General features: G+C 40.3%; 1 pseudogene across 1 annotated transcript in view; it reads left to right on the forward strand.

Annotated features, from left to right (window-relative positions):
• The window catches only part of LOC123778722 (ral GTPase-activating protein subunit alpha-2-like), a 104,202-nt pseudogene that overhangs the window by 63,640 nt on the left and 13,202 nt on the right, over positions 1-27,360 (forward strand). The window contains exons 5-10 of the transcript XR_015720970.1: positions 4,944-4,987; positions 7,264-7,441; positions 8,224-8,339; positions 11,780-11,922; positions 13,599-13,818; positions 19,733-19,960. The product of XR_015720970.1 is annotated as a ral GTPase-activating protein subunit alpha-2-like (transcript). The remainder of the gene's footprint in view (positions 1-4,943; positions 4,988-7,263; positions 7,442-8,223; positions 8,340-11,779; positions 11,923-13,598; positions 13,819-19,732; positions 19,961-27,360) is intronic.

Raw genomic sequence — 27,360 nt, forward strand, 5'->3', positions numbered from 1 at the left:
GACCCTGCATGCCTTTGTTGTCTACCAGGTGATGGCTGAGCCTAGTGCCCCTTTGACCCACTTGGTGTCTTCCCAGGGTCCTCTCTGGGGTGCTTTCATCATCATTACCCTGCATTTCTTGCCCTCCTTCCCACTTTGTACTCAGTCCTCTGGAAATCCTCTTACTGGGTTAAGCCACAGCCCTAGAGCCTCAGCCTCTTGATTTCACCTCCTCGGCTCTTTGAACCCTGGCTTTTCTCTCAGGCTTCTTTGTCTCCTTCAGGCCTGTGGGGGCGAGATCATGGTCTTTCTTTTCTCCAAGGCCCATTCCAGACCTCATCCACTACCCCCTCTGTAGAAACTTCTCCCTTGACTAGAACTTGTCCTTCCTCGTTGCCACCATGTTTTCTGATCTTCGGCTTAGTTGCCTTTTTTTTTTTTTTTAAATGGCTTTGCTGTCTCCAAGTCCTTTGCCTTCATGCCAAGTTACCCATCAGCTCCTCGACTGCTCACCCTCCATGGTTTCCTGACTTTATCTTCTGCCCCCTTGTCATCATGCAGACCTGTATCTGAGCACAACCTCTGTCCTTCTGATCTTTCATTTAGTTACTTGCCGGCCACCTCCTCTGTGTTTTCCTTTTTAAAAAAGCAGTTCTTTTTGGGGAGTATAATTGACATACAATAAACTATTATGTGTAGGTAATGTTAATTTTGAGAAGTTTTGACATAGGTTTTTACCTAACATTATGACAATCAAGAGAATGTGAAATCATTATGACAATCAAGATAATGAACATAGCCATCATTCTCAGTGATTTTCTCATGCCCTTTTCCCACCTCCCTGCCCAGTCTCCAGGTCACCACTGATCTACTTTTTGTTGTTATAGATTAATTCGATTTTCTAGAATCTTACAGAAATAGAATCGTGCAATGTGTACTCTTCTTTGTTTGGCTTCTTTTACTCAATATAATTATTTTGAGATTCTTCTGTGTTGGTGCATATATTAATAGTTCATTTCTGTTTAGTATAGTGTTCCGTTGTATAGATACACCATAGTTTGTGTATCCAGTCACTTGTTGATAGGCATTTGGGCTGCTTCTAGTATTTGAATATAAACAAAGCCACTGTAACATTTGTGTACAAGTCTTTATGTATACATGTGCTTTCCTGACTCTTGCGAATGGAATGGCTGAATCATATCGAGTTATATGTTTAACTGCCAGACTCTTCCCATAGTGGCTGATATTCTCACCAGCAGTATGAGAGTTATTGTAGTTATTGTAGTTACTTTACTTTCTCATTGACACTTAGTGTGATCAGTCTTTTTATTTTAGTGGTAGTGGTATGTTATTGTGGTTTTAATTTGCATTTCTCTAATGACTAATGATCTTGAGCATCTTTCATGTGCTATTTGCCAACTGTATGTCTTTGGCAGTGTGTATGTTTGAATTGATGGGACTTTTTTTATGAAAACTTTTATTTATTAATTTTTATTAGGTTCAATTAGCCATCGTTAGTTTTTGATGTAGTGTTTGGCGATTCATTAGTTGCGTATACCACCCAGTGCTCATCACCACAGGCGCCCTCCTTAATACCCTTCACCCGGTTACCCCATTCCCCACCCCCTCCCTTCTGTAACCCTCAGTTTGGTTCCCGGAGTCCAGAGTCTCTCGTGGTTTGTCTCCTCTCTAATTTTTTCCCATTCAGTTTTCCCTTCCCTTGTGGTCCTCTGAGCTATTCCTCATGTCCCACATATGAGTAAAACCATATGATAATTGTCTTTCTCTGCTTGACTTATTTCACTTTGCATAATCCTCTAGTTCCATCCATGTCGATGCAAATGGTGGGTATTCATCCTTTCTGATGGCTGAGGAATATTCCATCGTAGATATGAACCACATCTCCTTTATCCATTCATCAGTTGAACATTTTTTTTAATTGAGTTGTTTGTGTTCTTACTATTGAATTTTGGAAGTTCCTTATATAGTCCAGATTTAAGTTCTTTGTCAAATATGTGACTTGGAAATCTTTTCTCCCCATCTCTGACCTGTCTTTTCATTCCCTTAGTTGTGTCCTTCAAAGAGTAAAGTTTTAAAAATGTTTATAAAGTCCAGTTTATCAGTTTTTCTATTATGGATTGTGCCTTTGGTGTCTCGTCTAAGGAATCTTTGCCTAAGCCAAGATCACAAAGATCTTCTATGTTTTCTTGTAGAAATTCTATAGTTAGTATGAGTCACATTTAGGTCCTTGATTCCTTTTGAGATTAATTTCAGATTCCTCCAGTGGACTGCTGCTCCCGAGTGCTTATTGTAGATACTGTAGTGCCAGAAAGTTCTGTGTTCCTGCTCAACTGGCAACTTTCAGCACACCTTGCACGCCAGCACCCCAAAGGGGGTTTCTCCATGTTCTTGTACCTTTCCTGGTGTGGTATACTACCTGTGCTTATTAATTGGTTTGAGGCATGATACAGAGAGAGTTTTTTAAAAATTAAAACCAAATAAGAATCCATTTTATAATGCTAAAATTAGATTAGAACTATCTTTGTGAACTAGTGGCCTTAAAAAGATATCTAAAAGATTGTTACTTTGTCAAGAGAAATTGTCAAGCATTGCAGTTCTTAGAACTAAAAGTAAGCTAAGCGAAGATTTTGAAAATGTTGCTGAATTTGTTCCATTAAAGCCAGGAAAGTAAAATTATAATGCATTGTGTTTTATAAACAAAATATTTAAGCTAATGATGGTTTTAATCTTTTTTGATTGTTTAATATTGAGATTTTGTTTTTTCAATGTTTAAATGTTCTGGAAAAAACCATTAAAAAAACATAAAAACATATCTATAGTGGTACACATTTTTCCTTTTACCTTAAGCTTCAGTATGGCTTAGCTGAACACTGGTACTTATTTAAACTTTAATAATGTTCATCATGGATTTTTTTGCATTAATTTTGATTTTTAGAAAGTATCGTATTAAAATATTACTTACTTTGATTACTGAGTTTTGGTGTCCCCTTAAATCTTGTGCAGACCCCTCACTCTTCTTGTCCTAGACCCAGCCCTCCTGAAAAGCAATAAGACTCAAATGTTTATTTGAATATAAATATTCAAAGAATATTTATAAAATACAATCAAAGTTAGCCAATAGAAGTTTGAAGTTCATAGAATCAGTTCAACCATAGCAGTCTGACTTCTGACTCCGGCTTGTAACTGCCAACCTGTACTGTTTCACACATTCAGGAGTTTCTGAATACAACAAGATGGGCTAGATCAAATACGTATGTATTTATTTTCTATTGCTGCTCTAACAAATTAGGTGAATTTCAAAAAAAGTCAGGGACTATTGGCAGATATGGGTCAGACAGTCTGTATGTCTCTTTGTAAAGGCTGTCATTTCTATAAGTTTTTTTTTTCTCTCCATGTAGAAATGAGTGGATATAGGCAACTGTGTGTAGGCCAAACGTAAAAGTTGAAACTGTGGACCTAGTCAAAGAAGAGAAAGGGCTGACAAACCCCAGTGCTCATGCACAATGACCAGGAGAAAGTGTTTCCAAGAATGTGTTGCAAGATGATGGATTTGCCAGATGTCCGGAAAGAGAGCTGTGTGTGCAGAATTTATCTCAAATCTCTTGAGGAGTGTAGTGTCTGTTGACAGTGCCAACCACATGAGGTCCTCATGGGCATACTGGAGCCAGTATTAAACTAAGGCACACCGGACTTTGTCAAAGAATAGATGAACATGGCCCCAGGTTAAGGAGAGGTATGGGGTAAAACAGTCCCATGAGGACAGGCACTTGAACTGTCACTGTGAGAGAGCTTAGCCCAGTAAGTGCTGGCTCTAGACCAAAAATTACTGGAGATGGTTTGGTGACCGGAGAAGTAGAGGGAGGAGGGCACTTTAACTTCCCTTACTCATTTACAAACCATTGGTAATTTAGTGCTGTACTATGGTCATAACAATGGTGAGTTTCCACTAAGCCTCAGTATTATAAATGGCACAACATTTAGAAGATTGTATGCATTTAACTAACATGCATGTATCTATCCACATAAAGATGATCTGTAGCAATTTGTCGAGACTGGTTCTGTTTCTTGGTGGAACATCTCTTTAAAATACATTGGTGGGGAAAATATGGTTTGATGTCCAAGTTTTAATTATTGCATAAAACTTCTCATCAGGAGATCTTAATAGTTCTTTTTTCCCAGAAAAATTTAGGAGGACATGTTCTCTTGCCTAACTTCCAATATATTTTCATTTTTAAAAATTACTTCCTTCTTTAAGGTTAAGATCCCATTTAGAGCCTACATCTGCTATTTAGTTGGGTTGCCAAGCCATCTCCATACTAAGACGTGAACACTTTTACAGGATGATAGGTAATATGTTTCCGTCCTCGTAAGAGAGACTTTTGTAGTTGAAGTGGGATGCAGCACCAAAGTTTTTGCAGTTGACTGGTGTAGTTCTGAGTAAACTTTGATTCCTTCTCCTTGACAGTGACCAGAGTTCCGTTAGAGGACTGAACCCATAAATGTGATTGTCACCACAAGGAAAGAAGTGTGCTGTTTTGAATATTTACAAAATGTTCTTGTAAAAATGTACTGTGAGCATTAGTTTTATTTTTAACTTTAGAGATTTAAAAAAATCATTTATTTTATGCATGATGAGATATTTACACATATTCCATGGCAGGCATGTATGTTACTTTAATATGAATCATTTTGACTCTTTTAAGAGTTTTGAAGAGGTTCATACTTAAAGTACTTTCATCTTAAATATATCTCTCTCCTATGACATTGCTTTTTTTCCGAAGGTCATCTTTCTTTTATTTATTAAAAATTGTATCTTTTGTCACAAGTACATATTTTCTTTCTAAAACCGATCTTTTAAAATATATCTTAATCCATTTTGAGTTTTTTTGTGTGTATGGTATAAGTTTATGTACTTTGTTTCTAGCTCGGTTTTAAACTTTCAGGCTCAACTTTAAAGAAGCTTCTACGCACTGGAAATTCTATTAAAGTATTTATTTTAGGTGAATGTGCAATGGCATTTTGCATCACTCTTAAATTTATCAGTGCCACAAAGTGACAAAAGTAGGCCATTTTGAGGGAAAAAAAAGATCTTTAAAAACCACTCAACTTACTTTTTATTTTAAATTGAAAATTATATGGCAAATATTGTTAGAGTTTTTGTTCTTATCTCATAACTTACTGTGATAGACATTTTAAATATTATTCAGAGAACAGGGCTTGGGATTCAGGGTTTGGAATTCAGAGTTCTAATTTTGATTTTGCTGTGTATAGTCATGGAACCATTGGCAAGGCGCTAACTGCTCCACTTTTATCATCAGGAAAAGGGAAGGGGTTGGAGTTCCTCTCCGAGCTTCAGCGTTCCTGTGCTGGATTCTGTTCACCCCAGTAATCTTGTTAAAGTTATAGTTGTCTCTGAAGAATTTTTGCTGGTTTTGAGAACCCTTGTTGGGGAAAAGAGCAGCGGAGGCTTCCTGTTGAATATTTACCTCTTTGCAGCATATCAATCTTGTACTTTAGGTTAACATTGGCTTATTTTAAAATGAACATACCTTTTATAATGATATATACTATTCGATGCTAGATAAGATGACCCTAAAACATAAATGGCAAAAGAAGCCAGCCAGAGATAACGTATTTTATGGGAGGTTATTCCCTTGTAGTTCTGTGTGTACCTTTGATAAGTTCAAATACCTTTTGTTTTATACTTATTTAAACACTCATAGCCACTAAAATTTGATGTTAACTATTTCTTACATGTTGAAAAAGGGAGGTGAACTATTCTTAGCTTCACAATAGATTCCATATCTTATCCCTCCTACTTCAATTAATAGTCTTATAGTTAAAACTTATCAGGTTGTGACCTCATGTTTATTATTAGCCTTATTTACATTTTGTTAACTGAAATACAGTTAACATAAGAAGTTGGTGACATAATAGAATTTTGTAGAAACTTTCCTCCTGTTAAATTTAACATGATTTGGTTAGATATACACACAGCCATGTCATTTTTTTCTCTCTCGTATTCAGCAATGTCACCACTTATTTTGCCTGCTTGGGGAAGGGGGATGGGTGTGAGTGGTCCTAAAGTTTTGTACACAGCAGTGGTGTGTCCATGGGCATGTCTGAGTGTGTCCTGGAATCCACTGTTGATGGGGTAGAACTGTCTCCACACAGGATGTCTGTCTCAGTGTATTTGACTTCTATGGGGAGCCAGCCAAGCCTGCTTTTTTCCTTTTCCTTTTCCTTTTCCTTTTCCTTTTCCTTTTCTTTTTCCTTTCCTTTCCTCTCCTCCCCTCCCCTCCCCTTTCCTCCCCCTTTTCTTTTGGCTTTCCTGCAGAGCCTCATGTTTGGCTTAAACACTTCCTCTTGAGGAATCTGCACTACCTTGGTGTAGTTGAGAGATCAGCCAGTCCCTCACCTGCCTACATTTGGAGCTCACTGCATCTTTCAGCTTCATCTGACATATTTTTCATCTTTTCTCCTTATTTAATTTCTTTTATTGGTGTTATCCTTTCAGCCATTTAGAAATCCAGAAACGGAATTTCTTACCTGTGTTTATAAATTCTAAGAATGGGATGGAACTGAAAGTAAGTGTAGAGGAGGACAAAGGGCACATGTGCCTGTATTGATGTATTCCACCAAGTCATACTGGTCGTTCAGAGCCCAGGGAAGCTGTTGGAGAGAGCAGAGTAGGGACGTGAGGCAGGGAAATGGAGAGCTGCCCTGTCCCATTGAACCAGGTCTTCAAGGTTTTATTTAGCTCTAAGATTTTTCAAGAACATTGCATTATACATGTGAATGTTGTAGTGATATGACATAAACCCTATTCAAAGCACAGTGTAAATTTGGAGGAAAATTATCTTTGCATTGTTTTTGAGGATAACCGACTGTTGATGATACAGGCACTGTTGTAACTCACTTAACCCTGTACAAGTGCTTTGTGGTAAATTCGGTTATCATCCCTATTTTACAGAGGGGGAGTCTAATGCATAGAGAAGTTCAGTGGTTCTCCACTGGCCACAGCTAAGCCAGCAAGCAGCAGAGCCTGAATTCAAGCCCAGGCACTGTGGGTCCAGACCCCAAGCTCTTAATCCTTGTGCTTCTAGCAGCACGCCTGCTTCCTTGTCACTAAGAACTTGGTGCAGGAATTTAACAGTACCTTTAACTTCTAGTTTTTCTTTCTCAGAACTGATTCTGCATTGCAGTGCATCTCTGCATAACCAAGTAAGTGTTTAATTTTGTCACCTTTAATTTTGTTTTTAGATAAGATGTGAAGGAATCAGGCTGTTTCTTCTGTGGCTTCAAGCACTTCAGACACACTGTGCAGAAGAGCAGGTGCTGATTTTTGCCTTCCTCGTGCCTGGTTTCCTAGCGATCATGTCATCCAGGGGGCCCTGTACACTGGAGACACTCATCAGTCCTAACCCTAGTGTGGCTGATGGTGAGGAGCATTAGCAGACCTCACAGGTTGAAATGACTCTTGAAGTTACATTGAGGAATTCCTTGGTTTCCCATTTTCCTGAATAGAAGTCTTATTTCATAGATGGGTTCAAAGGAGGAATTACTCCCTGCTCATATTCATAGTAAAGTCTTATGGACATTAGAATTGGAAGAACCAGAGCCTATTTTATATGAAATTATGACAGGAGAAATTTACTGAAGTGGTGGAAACAGGAATGGAAGGGAGGGGACAGATGTTGGCAATACCAAGAAGTAGAGACACATGGTGTGTCTGGAGTGTTTTCATGGCTGTTAATGAGATTTACATCCACCATCCTGAACTACTGTTTATTGTCCTCATCATGACTGTTTCATGAGTGGACATTTGTCTGCTCACCCAGGCTCTTTCTGGCCAGCTCTATATTTTCCTGCAGCATTCATGGAAGGACAGTAGTGGCCTCCTGGGAGTATTAATGGCAGCCATTTGAGTCCTGTGAGTTTTCAAGAAACTTGGCAGTTAGGGCCACTGATTTATTAGTGCATAACACTTGATTGCCCAATGACAGGTACTTGATCTTAAGCTGACCAAAGCAGAATTTGAAAGAGAGGGAGAGGAAGCATCATGGACATTTGTACCATATTTCGAAGCCCTTCATGCACAGTGGCCTGGAGTACAGTGTGAGCAGGTTCCAATGGAGCAGCAGATGTATTTTAATAGTGGCCATTTTAAAAAAGTCCTTTTAACTTTGGTGAAAGAGCTCTCCTTTTTTCCCCACTCTGCAGCAAAGATATATCCAGAAGAAATCACTCCTCTCCTGCCAGCCATATGAGGGGAAAAGATCACTGAGGACCAAACATGCTTTTTTCTTCAGATACTGTTGAAATATATGGTTATTCAGGTAAGAGCAGAATCATGGATAATTCAGTAATGGTCTTACTCTTGATGGGAAAGAGAAGACATTGCTTCTTTTCTTCCTGCTTATCCATATTTTGTATCTTTGCTTTTTCCTTGAGGTGATTCTTTGTGATACTTTGCTAGAAATAGAATATGTGTCAGTTCACATCAGCAAAGACCTGGCATACGTACTATTTTGTGTGAGTGTGTATGTAAAGGAAAAAAATTCAGTTCTCCATCACTTTCGTAGTATTACTACATTCACAGAGAGCACTTTGCTTCTAGCACTTATGGTGAGCAAATGTTTGGGTTTTCCCCTCACCAGACAACTCTGCAACACCAGCTGAATGTCCTGTGGCTTAACTCAGCTTTGACGCTGTCTGTCTTGAGATGGCGTCAGATCCCACAGGTTAAGGGCTCAGTCCCATGAGACTGTTCCATCACATTCAGGTGCTAGTCACAAGTAGGAGGGCCCCAGGTTACCCACAGCTTCTGAACAACTTGACTACAAATCAGAGGTTCCCACAACTCCTCCTCAGCTTTGACTGATTTGCTAGAGTGGCTCAGGGAACTCTGGGAAACATTTGTTTTCATTGACCAGCTTATTAAAGGAGATGATAAAGGATACAGATGAATAGCCAGATGCAGAGACACAAGGGGTACAGTCTGGGAGGGTCCCAAGCACAGGAATGTCTGTCTCTGTGGAGCTGTCACCCTCCCGGTATGTGGATATGTTCATTCACCTGGAAGCTCCCTGAAATCCCTGCTACTGGGATTTTTATGGAGGCTTCCTCACATAGACATGGTCCACTTCCAGCCCCTCTTCCCTCTCTGGAGGAATGGAGGGGTCGGGATGGGGGTGCTGAAAATTCTAAGTTCTAATCATGGCGTGGTGTTTCTGGTGACCAGCCCTCTCACTCGGGAACCATCTGGGAGCCCATGAGACCTCTACGAGTTGTGTTATTAAAAGAAAAGATGCTCCTCGTGCTCTTATCACTTCGGAAATTACAAGAGTTTTAGGGGCCCTATGCCAGGAACTGGGGCAGAGACCCATATATATTTTGTATTCCCTCATAGTATATTAATCTGTTCTTGACTCTTTTCTTCTTCCTGACCCCTAATCCTATGCTAGCAAGGCAGGATCGGGGAGGAGGCAGGCCTAGAGGCTGAATCGGCAGATCAGGAATAGGCAGGGCAGGCCGGAAGATGGGGCGAAAGCATATCTCTTTGTGCCAACAGCCCAGACCAACTTGATGTCACATGTTCCTTTCTGTGACGTTTACCAACTGAATGTGGAATTACGATCATTAGTTCATGATTTCAGTAGGTGATCCCTTCCCCTAGTCTACATTTCTGATATGGTTCAAAAACAAACTACTGAATTCTTTTCTCTCAGCCAACACTTCTCCTGTCTCTGAGTTCTTCCTGGGAACTCTGTCCAGTCTCTGTGTCCTCCACAACCAAGTTTGTTGATGTTATAATCTTTGCTCAGTCCACTTCCTCTCCTGACACTCACTTCTACCTGCCCCTTCCCTGTCACTGCTAAGAAGGAGGCCCAAGGGGCGCCTGGGTGGCTCAGTCGTTAAGCGTCTGCCTTCGGCTCAGGGCGTGATCCCAGCGTTCTGGGATCGAGCCCCACATCGAGCTCCCCCGCTGGGAGCCTGCTTCTTCCTCTCCCACTCCCCCTGCTTGTGTTCCCTCTCTCACTGGCTGTCTCTATCTCTGTCAAATAAATAAATAAAATCTTTAAAAAAAATAAAAAAAGAAAGAGGCCCAAGACCATGAAGGAGGTCTAGTGGTCAAGTCCAGAGGAAGGACACTTTAGTGTTTCAGGTGATCTGACAATGACTGCCCCTTCTTCATGATATCTCTCTTCCCCTAATGTTTTCTTCCTTCTTTCCTCCTCCCTTTCTTCTTGCCAGTTTTCTTTAGGGGTCTGTTTCTCTCTGCTGTCCCTCAAGATACAGTCCTTGCTCCCTTTCTGACTACTCTGTCCTATTGGGTAATCTTGTCTGCTCTCCTCTCCCATTTCCTTTATCCAGCATCAGAAACACACGGACTCCAAAATCCCGAGAGCAGATTGGAGTATTCTCTTGTCCTCTAGAAGCTGTGTATTTTGGCCCTACTGGCCCATTGCACCTGCATTTCAGACTCCACCTGTTCAGAAGTGGTAGAGTATTCCATCTGTCCCTGGAAATTGGCAGGGAGTATCGAGAAATTGAATGTGTTGGGGCACTTGGGTCTCATTCTAGATGTGTCACTAATGAACTGTGCAACCTCAGATATGACATAATCCCCAGAATCCCACTGGAGGAAGGATGCCGGTGATAGAGGGTGAGGATTTTTATGTAGACTGTGAACCCCCTGAATAGTGTGCAGACTTGTATGTGCATGTCCATCCCACACTTCTTCCCTCCCTTCTCTCTACTGAGTCCTCAGAGCAGAGTTTCTCTCTTGGCTCAGCCCGGAGAACTGCTGCCAGGTTGCTGACATGGAGCCCCTCTGTCCCAGGGGCAGCCAAAGCCCCTCATCCTTTGACCTTAGATGCTGCACAGATGTTTCCACTTTCTAAGTGGGCTACGGCATGAAGGAGGTCGGGAAGCTCTGCTTTAGAGTCCTCTGTGTTCTAACCAGTATTAGGAGCCTGTGACAGGGGCACCTGGGTGGCTCAGTCGTTAAGCGTCTGCCTTCAGCTCAGGGCGTGATCCCAGAGTCCTGGGATCAAGTCCCATATCAGCCTCCTCCACTGGGAGCCTGCCTCTTCCTCTCCCACTGCCCTGCTTGTGTTCCCTCTCTTGCTGGCTGTCTCTCTGTCAAGTAAATAAATAAATAATCTAAAAAAAAAAAAAAGAACCTGGGACAGGTGTAGCTGGACTGGCAGGCCTGGCTTATCTTAGCCTGTGGATTCCTTTTAATAAAGACAATGCACTTTTCAAGTTTCTGTAGCTTTGCCTTCTGATGATAATGATTTTTCATGTACCCATGTAACATTGTGTGAAATTCTTGTGAGGGATTATTTCCTTAATTCCTGTTTATTATAAATGGCCCTTTTTGAGTTTAAGAAAAATACAGATTACATCTGACTAAATATTTTAAGGGCAGAAAGAATGTTAAATCATTATAGAGAAGGTGGAAAAAAATACAGGTGTGATGAGTAGAGCGAGTTTAAAAACATGATATCTTTGGGTGATTTTTTTTTTTAATTCTCAGTAAAAATGTCTAACATAGTTAACCACTTTGTTTTAAGGTAGTCATTCTTTTCATCGTTTGAGTTTTAAGATATGATTTCATTACATGATTGTCAAGATTATTTGTCACCATAATTTGTCACGTTTGTTTTTTTATTTAGGATAGGAATTTTAATAAGATAACAGCATTTCAGTTTAGTAGACATTAAGTTGAAATGTAAATGTACGTATGTTCTTTCCCACATATTATCCAAAGGCTGCAAGCTTGGAGTAGAAGAATAAGGAGAACCAAGATACTGGTTTTAAATTTCTTTTTACATTGTTTCAAAAGTATTATCTTCCTCATTTATTTCCATCATTTACTAAGTTAACAAACATCTACAAACGTGTACTTGGTAAGTACTGATTGGGCCATGTCTAGAGGATGTCCACAGGGACAAAACAAAGTGACCTTTGTTTATTTTTAAGTAAAATAGTCATTTTATTCTTATATTTAATGGTAACTTTATTATAAGAGGTTTAAAGTTTCCTAATAAATGATTTTACCTGTTTGTACAAACTACCTATTTGTAGCTGAGCTCATAGTAGGAAAGGGGAACTGTGGCTCCTGTACTCAGAAAGAGTTCAACACGTGTCATGATTTTTTTTGGCGTAATTATATTTCCAAATCTTTTAATGTTAAAATAAAGTTTCTTTAAGTCTTCTCTTCCAGGTGGTGGGGTAATGTGACCCCAGACCTTGCTCAGTGGCGAGGCAGGCCAGCCTGGGCCACCCAACTGCCCATAGTAGGCCTTTCTTTTATCTTGGATCTTTCATCCAGCAGGTGCTACTTACAGCTTCTTATGGAGGGGCCGATGTTTGGGCAGCTGGGCAACCTAGGGAGAGTAAGCCCCGGAAAGGAAGGAAACATAAGGGAATTTTTGATTTCACTGCTAAAGTTTTTCTTCTATGAGAAATGAAGGCTCACAGGACACAAGTATCCCTTAGATTGATGCGGGGGTGGGGAGGCAAATTTTCCTCTCCCAATTCTTTTAAAGCAGGCAAAAATTAGTTAAAATGAATAATCAGGAACAATTTTGGAGGGGAGAAGGTCACAAAAGACATTAATCCATCTGGGGAATGTGGACTACTAATTCAGTTGTCTTTGGGTGTTTATATACATATACACACATGTGCACGCTTGGATCAGGGGAAAACAGCAGAAGCTTGATGCATTTTGAAAGACGTAGAAGTACTAACCTTTAGAGGTACTGAGATATGTATTTGTTAGCTGTATATATGTGGGTATTATTTTCAGAACTTGTTTCTGATTTTATAAAATAGTCTGTATTCACTGTGGAACATATAGCATACTTTAATATGCTGAAATTAAAAGTGATTCGTTGAGAACTTGTCTTCCTCATGCAAGTACCTCCGGTCGTAATAAACTTAGTAAGAGAGTTGGACAAATCCAATACCGTGTAATTTTTTTTGTATGGATTATGAAATATAAAGAATGATAAAGTGACTTCTTATTAATTTTTTTGGAAATGGTGGTGTTCGATATCTCAAAGATGAATTCTTTCAGACATAAAGTAGTTTATACTGATTCTATTCTTTGGATTCATCTAAAGGGAAAAGGATATAAAACTAAAGTCCCGTGGATTTGATTAGTGTAATATTGGATGTTAAAATACCTAAAATGATTTAAAAAATAATAAAATACCTAAAATGATGAAAAATGTCTATACATGCTTTTAGATTTATTTCAGTCATAAAATGAGGTTAAATTAGTTATAATGTATGTGAAAATATTTTTACTATTATAATCTCATGTCATGTCTCAAATTTGTTAAAAAGAGTTATTAGCTTGGTACTTCCATAGCTCTATGCCATTGCTGTAACAAGCCAACAGTAACAATAGCCACTGTCCCATCTTGGTCAGGTTGCAAGGCAGAGTCAGAAACAAGTCTACCAAAAGATGTCATCTTTTATAATTTCTGGTTCTTTAATTTTAGTTGCTATTCATACAACCAGATACATATGTGCTCAGTAAGAAACTGAACCATTCGTGGGGGTTACACTCACGAACCTAGTCATGTGTTCTTTTTTCTTCCTGACATCCCCCATTTGAGACCAAAGCCAGTGTCCTTACTACAACGTGAGACGATGAAAACATTTACAGTACAAAAATTCCATACATGTCAGCTCGTGTTGTTTTTATTAAATAGATTGTAACTTTCTTTTCCAAAAAAGTATCTGACTACAACACAAAACACTAAAAATGGAGTTGATGTACTGCTCAAAATCATACAGGTATGTCATTCATCTTATCTTTTACGTAGGTAAAAATATGCTAACACATACCAAAGTAATTGATTATTAGGGTTTTTGGTTCTTAAAGAATGTTGGTTATGGGGATTGGTTTTATTGGTGGGCTCTCTCTGTATTGCTGAGGTGTCAGAGGGAGCTCTGAGGTAGCACTTGCAGTGCTCCGTTGAAATTGCCATGACAAGGCGATCTTAGGGGCCAGGGAGACATTTTAAGAAGGTGGCTGTTTTGTGCAGACTCCTGGCCCCCTCTTATTTTCCCTCCTTTGATCAAGTACCAGTGACCTCAGAGCATAAGATCAGGTTGCCTTCACCAATCCCCAGCACCAAGAAGGCCCTCAGGAATCATGGAGGTGGGCCATGGGAAGGACCCGTGAGACTGCCAAGTGCCCTCTTGGGATCTCAGGGAAGGAGTGAAAGAGCATCTCAGGATTTCAGGATGCCATGATGGAATCCCTGCAAGAAAAGGCTGTCTCTCTCGAAGGCCTTCAGTGAAGACCTCTTTCTGTGTGGGGCCGGTGGTGTATCTTCCCTCTCTTGCGATCCTCGGTCACAGACAAATGGGGCTTTCCCAGCAGACTGAGTTGCTTAGGGACTTTGCACTGGGTGGAGCAGAACCACTTGAGGAGATTGGAGAGCAGCTGCTTCATGGCAGAGACACGGTTTTATGCACAAAGCGTGGTCCACTTAGAGCAAGTTTGCTGATACCCTGGAGTTCCCAGAAGCGTGACTAGGCCTGAGCTGGAAGAGGGCACGCACCCGAGTGACAGCATCTTGATGGAGAAGCACCGCTTTGATAAGAACTGACTGAAGAACTGGAGAAACTTAGTTTCAAAGAAGTCTGAGGGGAATATAATTGCAGTAAGAGCAACAAAAGAGTTACTGAAGATTTTAAGAGAAAGCTTTGGGGTGCCTGGTTGGCTCAGTCAGGTTAAGCATCTGCCTTTGGCTCAGGTCATGATCCCGGGGTCCTGAGATCAAGACCCGCATTGGGCTCCCTGCTTACCGGTGGATCTGTATCTCCCACTTCCTCTCCCTCTGCCACTCCCCTTGCTTGTGCTTGCTCTCTTGCTCTCTCTCCCCGTCAAATAATTTTTACAAGTCCTTAAAAAATAAAAATAAAGCTTTAAAATACCTTAAATTTGGGGTGCCGGGGTAGCTCAATCGGTTAAGTGTCTGCCTTAAGCTCAGGTCATGATCCCGGGGTCCTGGAGTCAAGCCCGGCATTGGGCCTCTGCTCAGCGCGGAGTCTGTTTCTCCCTCTGCCTCTCCCCCTGCTCGTGCTTTCTCTCTCTCTGTCTCAAATCAATAAAATCTTTAAAATAAAATTAAAAACTTTAAATTCATTAGTTTAAAAATTTAATAGGTAAACTGTAAACAGTAATGATCACTGCCGAGAACAAAATTGATTTTCCAAAGGAATATATAACAACACTGAGGAAAAATTCAAAGAAATGGAAATCAGAAATGAATAAATAAGATCTGAGGAGAGGTCCAGACCTACCTTGCAAGTATCATGAGGACAAAAGGAGAAAAAATCAGAAGTGATAATTGAACTAATGCAAAATTTACTTGAGCTGAAAAAAAGTCATGCCTTAGACTAACAAGGCCTTCGAGTCCCAGGGAGAGTTAGCTAAACAGACACAAACCTAAACAGACATAAACCTATTGGACTTTAAGGAATTAAGAGAAAAATTACCAGAGTTCCAGAGAGAAACCACAAGTTCCTTCTAGAAAATGAGACAGAGTAGCATTGAATTTTGAATCTAATCTAGAACCCTCAGAGTTGAAAGAACTGTCTGTCTTTCTCTCTTTCTCAGAACCTTGCTTCATATCACATATGTAAGCAGATGTTGGATTGATTTAAGTCCTAAATTGATTTAAGGTTTATGTATTAAACAAAATGATAAAGAATTTAGGAGACAATCTAGGGGAATATATACATTTGGGAAGTGGTAGACCACCTTAGGTAGAGATAAGACCCACAAGCCACAGAAAAAATGAGGTCCCACTTTACTTTACAAATTTGAAAAAGTTTGTATGTCAAAAGATACAGTAAAGCCACACTCGGTCAATAGACTGTGAAAAGCATCGGTAACATCAGAGCTGTTAAGAGAGTTCATGCCTCTGATATATACAGAGTGCCTACAAACTGATGAGAAGACAAACATCCAATTGAAAAACAGACAAAAGGAGATGAAAGAGAAGTTCATGGAAGAGAAAATAAAAATGACCCTGAATTTCACGGAGCCAGGGAACACCATTAGTTCTGGACCGTGCTGAGAGACCTTTATTCACCCATCAGGTAGACAAAAACTAAAAATCATCAGGTAGACAAAAATTTGTATGAAACCATATATAAGAAATGCAGCCACATTCTTTGATAAATTTTACATTGTATCTTGTGTGATTATTAAGTCAATTCAAAATAGTCTATTTAAAGGCTGTGACTTTTTCCTACCTGGTTTCAAAATTTCAGAAAACCATCACTGAAAATAAATTTCTCGTTCTTGAAAAATACATTTGGATGATGATAAGTAGCAAGAATAGCAGATTAACCGCTGATTCAAGGTTCCAGTTTTTTTCCTTCATTGGTCATTCACACTTGTGAGTCATCTACTTTTATTATCTGGCTTTCTTAGTGTCATAAAGGTCTGACCTTCCAAATGAGTTTGGATGGTTGTATCATCCTAACAGAAGAAGACTCCATAACTCAAAGTATCTTAAAGGTAAAAAAGAAATATTTTAATCTCCTATAGAAGCAGCTCATGGCAGGGCTGGCAGAGAATGTGGTTTATTCACACTCTCTCCATGATTCTGTACAGTTGTCCCTACTCTGCCCTTTCCCTCTGGCAGGTTTGTCTTCCACTTCCCACTGATTATAAGACGGCTGCCAGCAGCAGGGGCACTGCCTTCCTTGTTCGTGTTCAGAGACAACCCAGATATTTCTGTAAAGCCCTTATCTTTTGTCTGAGTGGGACAACCTAGTTTACTTGTCTCTCCGGGAATAGTAACAAGGCACTGACTCATTTGAAGCTGGCTATGTGAATGACCCACAAAACAGAACCATTCCCTGGTCCTGTGGATGGGGCCAGCTTCCTGTGAGTCACCTGGGCCGCAGGGGAGGAAGCACACAGAGCCCTGGAGTTCCATTAGGGAGGGGGAATGGATTCTGGCAGACACCTGTCCAGCCCAGCGCTGCCACACCCTGCAGATGGCCATACCTAGAAATGGTCACTGCCATTGTATAGACTCTCAGTGGGTCTCACAGTGAGTTGTTATGGTAGTCTTCTAGTGCCATTGCAGCAAATTACAAACTTTCAGTGGCTTGAAACAATACATTTTATTACCTGGAAGTAATAAATTACTTAAATTAAATTACTCTGGAAGTCAGAAGTTCAAAATCAGTCTCAGTGTGGTAAAATCAAGGTGTTGGCAGGTGTGCGGCTCTGCCTTCTGGAGGCTCTCGAGGAGAATCCATTTTCTTGCCTTGTCCAGCTTCTAGAGGCTTCCTGCATTCCCTGGCTTGTGGCCCTTCATCATATCACCTTTTCTCCCTCTGTTTCCATCTTCCCATGGCCTTCTGTGTCTGATCCTCCTGTCTCCTTATGGATACTCATGATTACATTGGGGCCACCCAGATGATCCAGGATAATCGCTCCCTCTCACCCCTGAATTTAATCACACCTTCTAAATCCCATTTGCCGGGTAAGGTGAGATACTCAAAGGTTCTGGGGATTAGGGCATGGACATCTTTTTGGGGGGGGGTCATTATTCAGCTAATCAGCTGCCTCCTGTACTCCTGTTTGTGCCTCGCAGCTGTGTTTCCTGCCTCATCTAACATGTGTCTCCTGTGTTTCTCTCTTCATTTGCATTGTACATGAGAAAAAGCAGCAATTTAAACAACTGAATATTAGATTCTGGAGATAGAGTTGCAGGAATAAAGCAGATATAATTTCATTTGTCTCCTGAAAGTTTTTGTTTGGAATTTGAAATTTAATATAATTTTGCCTATGTAAAGTGAATATTACTGAATCAGTTGATCCGAAATCTGTTTTCAAAGAATATACTGCTCTTGTAAAAGCCCTTCAAAACAATATTTTAAGTGCTGTTTCCAAATGGAGTTTATACTTTTGCCCTTATTATTGTATTAAAGGTCTGTTGGAGGGTTTGTGTGTGTGTGTGTGTGTGTGTGTGTGTGTGTGTGTGTGTGTGTGTTTTCCCAAAGTGAATTTGCTTCGGGATCTACTAATACCTTTAACAGTATTTTTCACCAGGGAGGAGATGAATTAGTGCATCTTCTAGACTAAGTTTTCTTACCACTTGGAGAATCTGGTATAACAAATATTCATGGGAGAACGGAAGGACAGTTGCTCTTACATCCCCTATACTATGTTGACAGCAACAGCATAAACCTGAACAAACTGTACATTCTTGGTGCATCACTTCAGCTGAAAATGTGTTCGGTGAAGTATTATTTAGTCCTTAGTAATTCATTTTTGTATGAGATAAAAGTACTTCAACATACATTAGAGAAAGAGTGGTGATTTTAAAATTTCAGCAGTGACCATTTTTTAGCAGTTCTATCAGCATATTAATTGACATTAAAACCCATAAAAGCCCATTTGGGAATGAAAAAGAAAGCTTGAGATGGTTCAGTTTTGTGTATGACATTTGTATTTATTTGTCTGATAACCCTTAGTTATACTTTTATTAAGTCTCAGTGCACCATTCAATAGTGATTTGTGGGCTGTGGGTTTCCTGAAATTGTATTTCATGGAATGAGCAGTTAGAAAAAGTGAATCTGCACAGCCAAGGAAACAGTCAAAAAAACTAAGAGGCAGCTCCCGGAATGGGAGACGATATTTGCAAATGACACTACAGATCAAAGACTGGTATCCAAGATGTACAAAGACCTTCTCAAACTCAATACACAAGAAACAAATAAATCAAAAAATGGGCAGAAGATATGAACAGACACTTTTCCAATGAAGACATACAAATGGCTAACAGACACATGAAAAAATGTTCAACATCATTAGCCATCAGGGAAATTCAAATCAAAACCACACTGAGATACCACCTTATGCCAGTTAGAATGGCAAAAATTGACAAGGCAGGAAACAACAATTGCTGGAGAAGATATGGAGAAAGGGGATCCTTCCTACATTGTTGATGGGAATGCAAGTTGGTACAGGCACTTTGGAAAACAGTGTGGAGGTCCCTTAAAAAGTTAAAAAATGAGCTACCCGATGACCCAGCCATTGCCCTACTGGGTATTTACCCCAAAGATACAGACATAGTGAAGAGAAGGGCCATATGCACCCCAATGTTCATAGCAGCATTGTCCACAATAGCTAAATCATGGAAGGAGCCAAGATGCCCTTCAACAGATTAAGAACATGTGCTCCATATATACAATGGAATATTACCCAGCCATCAAAAAGAATGATTACACAAATTTTGCAGCAACATGGACGGGACTGAAGGAGATAATGCTAAGTAAAATAAGTCAAGCAGAGAAAGATAATTCTCATATGGTTTCACTCATTCATGGAACATAAGAAGTAGGAAGATCAGTAGGAGAAGAAAGGGGGAAAAAGGCGGGGGGGAACAGAAGGAATGAACCATGAGAGACTATGGACTCCGGGAAACAAACTGAGGGCTTCAGAGGGGAAGGGGATGGGGGAATGGGATAGGCTGGTGATGGGTATTAAGGAGGGCCCGTATTGCATGGTACACTGGGTGTTATACGCAAGTAATGAGTCATGGAACTTTACATCAAAAACTTTACATCAAAAATTCCCTAGTTTTTTTGTATTGTATGGTGACTAACATAATATAATAAAAAATATTATTATTAAAAAAAAGAAAAAGAAGTGGTAAAGACTTTCTTCCAGACTGTTGGTGGTGGTGTGGGGCAAGAGAGTGTGGTGGAGCTGGATGGCGGTGGGCCTGCAGAGCAGGACAAAAACCATTCCAACAGCAGCACTTTGTCCGACCGAAGACTCAGCAACTCCAGCCTTTGTAGGATTGAAGAAGAGCACCGCACCGTGTATGAAATGGTGCAGAGGATTCTCTTGTCAACGTGAGGTTATGTCAACTTTGTGAACGAAGTCTTTCATCAGGTTAGTGTGTGTGTCGGTGTGTGTGTGTGTCTGTGTGTGTGTGTGTGTGTGTTATAAGTTCATGAAATTGAAGAGACTTTTGTTCTTGTTCTTTTGCGCATAGTACTGCAAGAAATACTATTGATGAGTTGGGCTACATTCCTGGACTGAATAATGATCCCTCTAATCCTGCTTTTAGTTTGTCATGTGGAGTGTTGTGATTTTGTGTATGATTCTTTAAGATTTTGTTTTTGTAAAATTCCTACATGTGGAGGGGAAATTCTATATCTGAGCAAATCATTCCAAAAATACCCTCACGTGTCGGTAAGAAACTTGAAACCCAGAGGTAGGTGGGAAGAAAGCTCTTGCTGAATACTCATCAACCAATGAGCATGGCAAAGAGGAGCCCCAGGCTGGTGTTGTCCCAAGGGCCAGAGGGAGCTCTGTGGAGGCTCTGCAGATGGTTGTACTTTCCCTGCAAACACGCACGGCATGAACGTGTGATTGAAGTATTTATGACGTAAGGGGAAAAAGTTGGGTGGGGAGGGGAATAAGGGGAAAGTAAGTGATGACGCTGATACAGCACCCTGGTGGTGGACACTGTGGTGAGTGAAAAGGGAGGGGAAGTACAAACAAGAAAGCAGGTGCACGGGCGCCTGGGTGGCACAGCAGTTAAGCGTCTGCCTTCGGCTCAGGGCGTGATCCCGGCGTTATGGGATCGAGCCCCACATCAGGCTCCTCCGCTATGAGCCTGCTTCTTCCTCTCCCACTCCCCCTGCTTGTGTTCCCTCTCTCGCTGGCTGTCTCTATCTCTGTCAAATAAATAAATAAAATCTTTAAAAAAAAAAAAAAAAAAAGAAAGCAGGTGCAAGTGAGGAAGAAGACGGCAGAGATAGGTCAGAGGCCGGGCAACGATTAGCAGCCCTGAGCTACAACCGGGGCTGGTTCTGCCCCCCAGGGGCATTGTCCGGAGATATTTTTGGTCATCACAACTGGAGAGAGGGCAATGCTACTGGCATGTAGTGGGTAGTAGCCAGTGATTATCCTACAGGCATAGGACAGGGCCTGCACTAGCCCACGACAGGGAACATCAGGCCCCAAATATTAGTAGTGCTGCTGTGGAGAAACTCTGATGGAGGAAGCAGAACCCGTGGTGCAGCGGAGAAGACAGCAGACCTGTGGTGTGGGCTGGAGCCACTGGCCACCTGCATCTCGGTACCGGTGCCCTGGGAGACAGAGCCTGGCTCTTTTGTGGGTATGTGCATGTGATGGGGACTAGCTGTTGAGTCTGGGCACACGCACAGAAGGTGAGGCCCCTGAATGGCAGAGACCTGTGATCCCTGGGGAGAAGGGGAGGAGCCCTGTGCACACACGTGACTGGTGCATGTGCAGCATGAAGAGCTTTTTGAGGAGGGACAAGACTTGTAGATAGCGATTAACCCTTTCACTTCTGAGACTGTCATTAAGGAAAAATCAACCAAGAATGAAAGTCCCAGTGTAATCCACAGCAATCTGGAGGTTTTCACGTATTTTGTATTTTAGTGAATAAAAAGGTTGGACTTAAGAAAATATTAGTGTAATATTCTCACTCCCTGACTGTGTCTTCTCTGTCTCATTTCTTGGCCCCTGTTTTCTTTGACCCCAGATTCCAAGAATTGACCAAGTTCTGGGCTTGAGCCTCTTCTGCTATAACTCCACACTCACCTCCTTCGGGCTCAGAGCCAGCAGCCATGTGGCGTGAGACTCTCACTCAAGCTTTTTGTCTGGACCTTGCTTCTTGTTGGCACACTTGCCTTTTAAAATGCCCCCTGTTGATCTTGTCTGACTTTCTAGTGGTGTCTTAATGATGATGAGGCCAGAGCTTAGCTTATTTTCTTCCCTAACATCAGCTTCTCCTCATGACTTGACCACTTCTTTAACGGAACTCGTGTTCTTGTGTGCATATTAATTTCAGCCCTCCTGTGCTTCTCGTCTCCAGCTCCTCCAGTGAGCCATCCCTGGACAAGCCATGCAGGGGGCTTTCTCACTCCTGCTCCCTCCTTTTCCTTTGGCCGTGGTTAGCAGCATGCTCCCTGGAGCCCCACACCTGCTGTGTCATCCCTTTCTAGCCTATACTGTATATGTCATGCTGCCAAAACATTCTTTTATCATAATAGTCCATGACTTAAAAATCTACCCTAGTCTGTCCATTAATGTTGCCCTGTTGCGTTCCTGTTGTACCCATGGAAGGTACTTGGTAACCATTTAATTTGAGTTGAAATCATCAAGGTCATATAATTGAGGATAGAGGTCATATTCTTTATAGAGTAAAGGACCAGATAATAGGATTTCAGGCTTTGTTGATCACAGGGACTCTGTTACAGCTATTTAGCTCTGTCTTTGTAGTGAGAAAGGAGACATGGACAGCACATAACGAAGAAGCATGGCTGCGTTCCTGGGGAACTTTATTTATGAAAGTCACTTCGCAGGCTGGATTTGGATGGCAGGCCATACTTTGCAGGCCCTGATCTGTAGCAATGTTTTAAGCTCTTGGATGCCAGTGCTTACTATAAAACTAGATATGATTGACAAAGCTTGTAAATTTTGCACAAGAGATAATGCTAAACTGATGTGGTTTTGCCTTTATTGTGTAAATTGTTAATTTATTATATGGAAAGTTTTGTCTGCATCCATTATTGACAATGCACCGCTGGCAAGAGGGTGCTCTAAATTCTGCATTCCATTTAGTCCTCACTCCAATCTAAATTCAGTTCTGAAGTAGCTTGGGCCAAGTAGGTAACTGCAGACTACTTATGACCGAACTTCTGAGACATCTTTGTGCCGTGAAGCCAAAAAACATTTTATTTACACCTTCTCATTATTCTTCATCAAATCTAATTTGAAAGCATGTATGTGAAATTTAAACTGTAAGTGTTGTGCATGTTAAAATACTAAGTAGAGATTCTTGAAGGGGCATGGGTTTTAACATTGCATTCTATTGCCCTCTTGTGGTCAATGATGTATTGTTCTTTTTTGAGGGGGCGGGATTTTTTTTGTCTGTTCTTTTTTTTTTTTTAATTAATAATATTTTTTTATTCTATTAGTCACCATAGAGTACATCCCTACTTTTTGTTGTAAAGTTCCATGATTCATTGCTTGCGTATAACACCCAGTGCACCATGCAATACGGGCCCTCCTTAATACCCATTACCAACCTATCCCACTCCCCCACCCCCCTCCCCTCTGAAGCCCTGTTTGTTTCCCAGAGTCCATAGTCTCTCGTGGTTCATTCCCCCTTCTGTTTACCCCCCTTTCTTCTTCCCTTTCTTCTCCTACAGATCTTCCTGCCTCTTATGTTCCATAAATGAGTGAAACCATATGATAATTGTCTTTCTCTGTATTGTTCTTTTCAGGATGGCAAAATGTGACTTGTTTCCTAGTGATTTTGTTTTCAATTTTAAAGTTTTCAGAGACTATTTAATATTTTGGCCTAAAGGCCATTAAAGTTTAAAATGTGCATTCAGGAAGCTCATGTTCTCAGTGAGGGAGGTAAGATGTGTGTGTATGCACCAGAGAACAGTGCATGATGGAAGAAGGTCAGATGTCCATGGGTGTGGTGTCGAAATAAATGCTGACAAGGGGCCCCGAGTGCAGAAAGGCTCGTGGCAGGGGCGAACTGTGCAAGTCTCCTTGGCCTGGATGGTTCGGTAGGTTGCAGGCAGTGGAAATAGATGGTAAGTGAGGGGAGATGAGGTTCAGTGGTGCTCAGGGCAGCCTCAGTTTACTGCTGCCCCCAGCAGGCAGGCTAGCAGTGAGTGGTAGAAGCTTCAGGTGGGGCAGTTCTGGTCTCGGGGTCACTCCGCTGGAAACTTGTCTTCTTACCAGTGTTTTTCTTACCCATTGTGACCATTTGTACTTCATGAAATCAACTTATCAAAAGCCAGTATTTTGGGGCGCTTGGGTGGCTCAGATGGTTAAGCGTCTGCCTTCGGCTCAAGTCATGATCTCCAGGTCCTGGGATCAAGCCCCACACTGGGCTCCCAGCTCAGCAAGGAGTCTACTTCTCCCTCTCTCTCTCCCTCTGCTTGTGCTCTGTCTCTCTCTCCCAGATGAATAAATACAATCTTTAAAAAAAAAAAAAAGGCCAGTATTGTTTTAAAATAATGGAATAGAATAAAATAGGATGGACCGAAACATTTCAGAGTACACTGCATAGTCTAAGGATTAGTATTTCTTTGTAAACCTTCTAAAACAACATTTATTATACAAATGCATATATGCTTCCGTAAAATGTCTTACTTAGGTTATGGGTCTGAAAAGTTCAAAGCACTGCTCTAAAGGTTATTTGTCAATTATGTTGTTTTGTTGGTGTTGGTTTTGTTTTAAAAAATTATTTTTAAAAATGTGAATTTTTATTAGACAAATAGAGTCTCAAGCCAATCACTCAAAATACTGCCATTAAGCAACCACTGTTGATGTTTGTAGAGTATCATTCCAGGTATTCCTATGTGTGTCTATTTGACTGCTGGCCTGGCTAGCTAGATAAGCAAGTAAGAGCCTGGCAGAGAGGAGATGGGTAAGGCAGGATATAAACAGAGAGCAGCCTGGCAGACAGACAGGAAGGCTTACAGATGAGCTGATAGACGTAAACAAACTGGCAGGCAGGCATAGAAGATTAGACAGGTGGGTGTAGACAGGCCAGCTGGCAGAGGTGGAAGTGAGCAGGGAGGTGTAGATGGACAGGTGCATAGGTGCAGACAGACAGGTAGACAGACGGAGAATTTGGCAGGCAGTTAAAGATGGACAGGCAGGCAGCCAGCCATGGATGGGTGAAGGTAAAACCAGACAGAGGTTGACTGAGGTAAAGGCAGAGACAATGGGAGGGTATGTGGAGGCACCGGGGTGGGGGTGAGGGATTGACAGGTAACTTTATGACAGTGGAATCTTTAATTCTTAATGATGCTTTTGTGCGTTTTTAATGAAGAGCTCTGAATTTTATTTTATTTGAATTTGATAGAAAAAAAATAAGAGAAACAGAATTGTAGAAATTCAAATAAACATTTCCTTTAACACAAGAAATTATTAATTACTGAAATATTTATCTATAATGAGAAGATTAAAATCACATTAAGGTGGTGGCATCAGTTTTTATCCCCATGGTGTAATTTTAGATAGCACTTATTGATTTCTTAAGAAATCTGAAGAAATTACCAGCCTGGTATTTTCTTCAGCCTCCTCTCCCCATCCACTTATTTCATTATATTATAAATTGTTAGCCTAAATTTACCATTATTTGCAGTCAGTTTTGAAATTCTGATGTGCAGAGTTGTTCAGTCTTGGTTCTGAATTTAGCTACACTCTCCTCCTGGTGTCCTGAGTCCTAACATGCTTGCTTTGATGCACTTCTTGGATGGCCTTGTTTTGTCATTGAGTGGGTGTTTTCAAGAAGGTGTCTTGAGGCTCTAGTCCCTGAGTTCTTTTGTGATGAGGAATGTTTCCCTTTTGCTTTTCCACATGAAAAACAGTTTAACTGGGTATAATAATTTCAGATCAACCTTTCTTCCAATTAGGAATTTTCAAGTCAAAACTTTTCTAGAATTTTCAGTATGAATACCTTCAACATGTTTAAAGTAATAAAAGACAACCTGGAAATGTTTCCAGGAAACAAGAAATTATAACAAATGACTAAGCAGATTTGAATAATAAGGAAACAGAACTCCTAGAAATGAAAAAAAAAGTAATAATTGAAATAGTAAAGGAAAACCTTAGTGGGTGAGTTTAATAGCAGGTTAGGTACAGCTGAGGACTGAATAAACAGAATGACAGACCTGAAGAAATTATCCCAAGTGTCCCCCAGAGAGACAAAGATGAAAAATATGAGAGGTTGAGACATGGAGAATACGGTGAGAAGGTAGGAAACACATATTCCATTCTTTTCTAGCCTTATTTTTTTGATCTGCTGTTCTGCAAGTTACTGAGAATATCCTACTATAGCAGTGGATTGGTCTATTTTTTTTTCAAAGTCTATCAGTATTTGCTATACACACACACACACACACACACACACACACACACACACATATATATATATATATATATATATATATATTTGAGGCAAAATTATTAGTTTCAGTATGGATTCACAAATGTCATATGTTCTTTGAACTGATTCTTTCATCAGGAAGAATTTTTTCTCTTTTAGTAATTTTTTCTCTTTAGTAATGCTTTTTTTTTTTTTTGGCCTCAAAGTCAGTCTTGCCTATTCTTAATATAGCTCTACCAGTTTTCTTTTGGTTAGTGTTTGCATGGTGTATCTCTCTCTTTTTACTTTCAACCTCTCCATATCCATATGTTTTTGGTGTCCTCTTATAAATGGCATATAGTCTTTTAATAGTTATTAAAATCGAACCATATAATTTTCTATCTTTTGACTGGAGCCTTATTCCCTTTATAGTTGACATAACAACTACTGTAATTGTGTATAAGTTCACTATCTTACTTTCTGCTTTCTAATTGTATTGCTGATTGTATTGAATTCTCTCAGGCTGGTTGTTTTTAGCATCCTGTTTTTCTCTTATAGCTTAGTATTTTTACACTCATTTGTAATATTTTAATTGTTTGCATCCCTAACTTAAAATCTAGCATTAATTTCAACTTTTACCCTGTAAGTATGCACTCCAGTTCCATGTATTCCTTCTCAGTTCATATGCCCCTGCTATGTACAGATTTGCCTCAACTCACAATGCAGTTCTGTCCCGATAAAGCCATCAGAAGTTGAAAATAGAGTAAGTCAGAAATGCATTTAATACACCTACCCTACCGAACATCATAGCTAAGCCTCACCTACCCTGAACATGCTCAGAACATTTACTTTAGCCTACAAGTTGGGCTATCTCATCTAACACAAAGCCTAGCTTATAATAAAGTGTTAAATATCTCATGTAATTTATTGGATACCATACTGGAAGTGAAAAAGAGAATGGTTATATGGGTACAAAATGGTAGTAAGTGTATCAGTTGTTTATTCTTGTGATCCCAGGGCTGACTGAGAGCTGTAGCCACTGCCACCGCCCAGTGCCACAAGAGAGTGTCATACTACATATCCCTAGCCCAGGAAAAGATCAAAATTCAAAGTACAGTTTCTACTGAATATGCATGACTTTCGCACTGTCATAACGTTGAAAACTTCTGAGTTGAACTGTCCTAAGTTGAGGACCATCTGTATTTGAATTCCATATTATGAATATATTATTTATATGTATACACATATATTATATCTTTCATATCTATTATTTTACCCAGTTTTATTCTTTTTTATATATATATTCACATATATATACTCATATATATATGTATTTATTTATCCAATTAGAGTTATCCAAATATTACCTGTTTATTGCATTTTTATCTTTTCCTAAATCTCTGATCCAGGATTATTTTCC

Source organism: Ursus americanus, chromosome 22 (assembly GCF_024610735.1).
Source record: "Ursus americanus isolate L20-20 chromosome 22, mUrsAme1.1.p, whole genome shotgun sequence".
NCBI lineage: Eukaryota > Metazoa > Chordata > Mammalia > Carnivora > Ursidae > Ursus > Ursus americanus.